The sequence below is a fragment of the Heterodontus francisci genome, chromosome 29, assembly GCF_036365525.1.
Source record: "Heterodontus francisci isolate sHetFra1 chromosome 29, sHetFra1.hap1, whole genome shotgun sequence".
Classification (NCBI taxonomy): Eukaryota; Metazoa; Chordata; class Chondrichthyes; order Heterodontiformes; family Heterodontidae; genus Heterodontus; species Heterodontus francisci.
This window is the reverse complement of record NC_090399.1, coordinates 52,929,779-52,935,359: the sequence shown is the minus strand read 5'-3', so window position 1 is coordinate 52,935,359 and position 5,581 is coordinate 52,929,779. Positions and strand designations below refer to the sequence as shown.

The window sequence follows — 5,581 nt, the reverse complement described above, 5'->3', positions numbered from 1 at the left end:
GTACAGTGAGGGTGAGAGTTGCAGTCAGGGTGTGTGTACTTTAATAATGACACAGATACTCAGTGTGAGAGTGGATAGTGAGTGTGAGAGCTGCAGTCAGTGTGTGTGTACTTTAATAATGGGACAGACACTCAGTGTGAGAGTGGACAGTGAGGGTGAGAGCTGCAGTCAGGGTGTGTCTACTTTAATAATGGTGTCAGAAACAGCCCACTTAATAATAATTTACACCAAGTCAAACTCTGAAGAAGTAAGTTTATTTAACGTTCTTGCAAGATCGGGTGTCCTGCAAGCAGGCACACCGATCAACATATTCAGTTCATGTTTATACAATACAAATCCATTTTTCCATGCCTTTACTTTACATTATTGGTTATAACATATTATGACACTAACCTATCCTATAGTTGCTACAGTCTCCTCCTCTGTTTACTTCTCCCCCTACTCTAACTTTCTAGCCCCTAATTCTTGTATTTGTTTTACCTTATTTGGCTCTCCATTATGTGTTTTAACTTGCAGCTGTCAGCCTTTATCTTAGTGGGGCAGTTTCTTATTCACTACATCCTTTGTTCTAACTCTTGCTGTTTCTCTTTTCTCTGCCTAAGCACAATTTTTAACTGCTGTCCTGTCTCAAGGTCTTTACTCACATCCCCTTATCAGTTCTCTTTTTCTGTGATTTCATTATGTTGTGTAGAAATGACTTCGCGGTAATTTTCCACAAGCTGTAGAAACAACATTTCAGTATTTCTTATTCTCACAATTCCCCCTTTTCTTTTACTTAATCCTTGTTGTTTTCTACATACTGAGGAGGGTTCTCATATGTCCTCTCAAATCCTCTGAGCATTATTTCAGCCGCCTTCTCAATGTCTGTACTCCCGTTGATACTATCCATTCTGTCATTTGGTTTCGGGCCTTGAATTCATCAGGTACCCTTCTTGGCACCCCTATGGAATCCAAGTACACCTGGTCATCAAAAGAGTTCGCTATCGCTTCCCTTTTACCCCTTTCCCTCGTTATTATCTTTTGTTTCTCAAATGCCAAGGTGAATGGTGTTGCCAATTGAACAATTGCGCACGTCCCCTTCCACTGGGAGGGTAGGGTCTGTCTCAGGATTTTTCCTTCGCAATACCACCATAAATCCGCTCTGGGGACATTCAATGATGAGTAGTTCCCTCCCCTGACTCTTCCAGTTACGTCCTCAGTCTCTGTGCATGACTTCAACTCTCCCATATTTCTGGTTAGCTCCGCACCGTGTCGATGTACGCATGATGTGTGATTCACACTGGTGGCTAAAAATGAAGGGGGAGTCCTTGAATCTTCTTTCTCTAGGGGAGGGAACATTATTGACAAGGATATGCAAGTTTGAATACCCCAAGCCGTCTTATCCTGATATAGGGCTAACATGCATTCCATGCCCTTTCGGTCACGCTCCCACCCCAGCGGGAAAGGTACTACTTGAGCTATCGGTCTACCAGATGCACAAGCATAGCAATTGTTTTTGTTCAAACTTTTTACAGGTAATTTTATCCATTCTACCCAGGCATTTGTGTCCCCGTAACCGGTTTCTATCTCAATTGTCTTTCTCAAGTCTTTTACCTCTATTATTTTTACTATGTTAGGGTCATTATGAGAGGTCCCTTTTAGTTTGTTAGATGGTTTACCAATCTTATCTATTGTTACCTGAAAACAACATTTTAATTCACCTTTCTTTTTCCCTTCTCTAACTGTTACTCCAAACACCTTGTTTTCTAATTGGAAGTGGGTAATACAAAAACATCCAACCCATTTTATTTCCTGGCTACTTTTGAAAAGAAAGAGAGAAGGCACACAATATTACAGACAGTATTTCCGCGCTCGCGCCGCTATATAAAAAAAAGTTCGTTACTCAAAGTCTTTTTAGCTTTAGTTTCAATGGTTCTTCTGTTAATTCGGTTGTCCAAGTTCCTTCCTCGGCCGGGGGGGTTGTACCGGCCCCTTGATTCTTGTGTAGTGGGTCCAACCTCTTTCTGCCGTTCTTATGGCTGTTTCAGTGGTTAGGAGAGTCTGGTATGGTCTTTCCCAGTTCAGTTGTAGTTTAGTCTCTTTCCACGATTTCACCAGAACCCAATCTCCTGGTTGGATCTTGTGTACTGCAAATTCGAGAGGTGGTGTCTGTGCTCACAGGCCTTGCTTCCTGAGGAATGACAATGAGGAAGACAACGCCAGTATATAGTTCTTGAGAAACGAATCTTTAGTTTCTAAGGTTGGCATCTCGCCCCTGCTTCCCATCTAGGGTAATCCGAATAGCATTTCATAGGGGACAGTCCCACATCTTTTCTAGGGGCTGTCCGAATTCTGAGTATCGCTATAGGTAAACATTTGGTCCAGGGTAACCTTGTTTCAAGTACCAGTGCCATGCCTTTCTGCTCACTTCCACATTCCCCCCTTTTATCATTCTATGATAACCTTCTCTCTACTGATCAACTTATATATGATTATATATATTCACTAGGATTATGTGGATCTATTTACTCAAATAACATTTAAAAAGTATAATATAAAAGCAAATATAAAAAACTCAGCAACTGCTGAATCAGAAGGGTAGGCTGAGCCACCCTCTAACAAGGGGGTGTGTATTAGCCTGGTCGGTATGTTTTTCATTCTAACTTTCCCCTAGGATTGTCATGTCTGGGTGATAAGAAGAGTGCTGTTGAAGTACAATGTCTCTCTCTCTCTCTCTCTCTCTCACTGTACCAGCTGCAAGGCCAAGTTGCCTCTGCAGCCCTGAAGTTATGAAGTCATTTCTGATAAGCTGTCCCTCCCTGCAGCACTGAAGCTAGCTTGTTAGCAATACATGACTGATTAATTGTTTCATCTTAAATGTTCCCATGTAATTCTGTTCTTACAAATTCTAAAATCTAAATTCTGTTCTCACAGTCCCCCCTTTGATTCTTCAAAACATTTTTAAAAATCAATCCCTTGATCCCACCTAGGTGCCTTTAATGGTCTCTATTTGTCTGGAAACAGCCTTCAACACCCAGAGGGGTCGCACTCAATACGTCGCCTGCTTGTGCCATAAGAGGGGCCTGCGGTAACTCCGTAAAGGCATAAGTTTTGCAGGGGCTTCAACTACTTGTTTACAACATAAAAGGGTGGAACACTTGTACAATTACCATCTCATTTAAGCTTCACTGTTTTTCTCTGGCTTCATCTCTATTAACGAAAACTTTCTGCGCTTCTCTGAGCAGTTCGTCCAATTGTTTTTCACTCCATCCATCTATCTTTTGAATTTTCTTTTGGATGTCTGGCCATGATTTTGTTACAAAATGGACTCGAAGGAGTCCTTGGGCAACTAGGTCTTCTGGATCTAAACCTGAATATTTCCTCACTGTGTCCCGTAATCTCTGTAAGAAATTTGAGGGAGTCTCATCCTTTTCCTGTCTTACTTCGAAGGCCTTATTCAAATTTTGTGATTTCGGGACAGATTCCCCAATGCCTTTTACTATCAGATTTCTAAGGTCTTTCATCTGGCCTCTATGGCCGATGTTATTGTTCTGCCACTGCGGGTCTTGATTAGGGTATTTTTGTTCGGCTGGTTCGTTTCCCCCTACCCCGGGAGGGTTTTCTCTTTCCCAAATTTTCAGGGGTCTTCTACGAGGACTTTCATTTCCTTTTTAAACACTCTTACCTCTCCTGACGTTAATGGTGCACTAACAAATCCAATTTCATTATTTCCTATTGGTACCTCTCTCAAGGTCATCATTGTCTTAGGAGACTCTCTGTCTCTATCGTCGTCGTTATCGTCGGGTTTAGGGGTGGTCCTTCTTGCTGTCCTTAGATCATATTTGGGTCTTTTTCTCCTTGGTTTTTGACTCTAAATCCCAATACTCCAACATCCGTCCCAATGGACTTTCTGGAGGGATGTTGCCGGCAGACTTTCCTTGTCTCCCATCGTCTTCCTTTTTAGACGATTTATTTCCCATGGTTAACTGAAGGGTCTTGTACCCTACGGTATTCACCTCCTAGCTGAAGGGTCTTATACCCGACAGTATTCACCTCCTAGCTGAAGGGTCTTGTACCTTACGGTATTCACCTCCTAGCTGAAGGGTCTTGTACCTTACGGTATTCACCTCCTAGCTGAAGGGTCTTATACCTTACGGTATTCACCTCCCAGCTGAAGGGTCTTATACCCGACAGTATTCACCTCCTAACTGAAGGGTCTTGTACCCTACGGTATTCACCTCCTAGCTGAAGGGTCTTATACCTTACGGTATTCACCTCCTAACTGAAGGGTCGTATACCATACAGTACTCACCTCCGAGCTGAAGGGTCTTATACTGCCCCACAGTATTCACCTCCTAACTGAAGGGTCTTGTACCCTATGGTATTCACCTCCTAGCTGAAGGGTCTTATACTGCAGGACTGTAAAATTCACTCCTCAAGGACTTTTAGTACTTAGAAGGTCTTATCCTACAGTTAACCAGAAGTCACCAAGATAATACTTAAAAGTCGTTTTTCTTACCTTGGTCCGTGCACGGAGTTGCCTGACTTCACGTGTGTACCTGCCGCACTAAATACTCGTTCAGAGTGACTTCCCTAGGATCGTTTTCAGTCGATTACTCGAGTCTGCTACCAATGAGAGAAACGAGACCGTTTTTAAATTAACGGGACGCGTCTTCTCGTCTGTCGTCGGCCGCGGTCCCGGCAATGATGAAGAGATCCCGGACGAGCCCCCAATTGTGAGAAACATAGCCCACTTAATAATAATTTACACCAAGTCAAACTCTGAAGAAGTAAGTTTATTTAACGTTCTTGCAAGATCGGGTGTCCGACAAGCAGGCACACCGATCAACATATTCAGTTCATGTTTATACAATACAAATCCATTTTTCCACGCCTTTACTTTACATTATTGGTTATAACATATTATGACACTAACCTATCCTATGGTTGCTACAGTCTCCTCCTCTGTTTACTTCTCCCCCTACTCTAACTTTCTAGCCCCTAACTCTTGTTGTTGTTTTACCTTATTTGGCACTCCATTGTGTGTTTTAACTTGCAGCTGTCAGCCTTTATCTTTGTGGGGCAGTTTCTTATTCACTACATCCTTTGTTCTAACTCTTGCTGTTTCTCTTTTCTCTGACTAAGCACAATTTTTAACTGCTGTCCTGTCTCAAGGTCTTTACTTACATCCCCTTATCAGTTCTCTTTTTCAGTGACTTCATTATGTTGTGCAGAAATGACTTCGCGGTAATTTTCCACAAGCTGTAGAAACAACATTTCAGTATTTCTTATTCTCACAATGGGACTGACACTCAGTGTGAGAGTGTACAGTGAGGGTGAGAGCTGCAGTCAGGGTGTGTGTACTTAAATAATGGGACAGACGCTCAGTGTGACAGAGTTCAGTGAGGGTGAGAGCTGCAGTCAGTGTGTGTGTACTTTAATAATGGGAAAGACACTCAGTGTGAGAAAGTACAGTGAGGGTGAGAGCTGCAGTCAGGGTGTGTGTACTTTAATAATGGGACAGACACTCAGTGTGAGAGTGTACAGTGAGGGTGAGAGCTGCAGTCAGGGTGTGTGTACTTTAATAATGGGACAGACACTC

The 5,581-nt window shown here is 42.6% G+C and overlaps 1 long non-coding RNA gene across 1 annotated transcript; it reads right to left on the bottom strand.

Annotated features, from left to right (window-relative positions):
• Positions 1 to 238: 238 nt before the first annotated feature.
• On the bottom strand, positions 239 to 5,274 carry LOC137346295 (uncharacterized). The gene is made up of 2 exons (XR_010968696.1): positions 4,499 to 5,274; positions 239 to 2,170 (listed from the first exon to the last, which is right to left on the bottom strand). It is a non-coding gene; the product is annotated as an uncharacterized lncRNA (long non-coding RNA).
• Between the last annotated feature and the right edge of the window lie 307 nt (positions 5,275 to 5,581).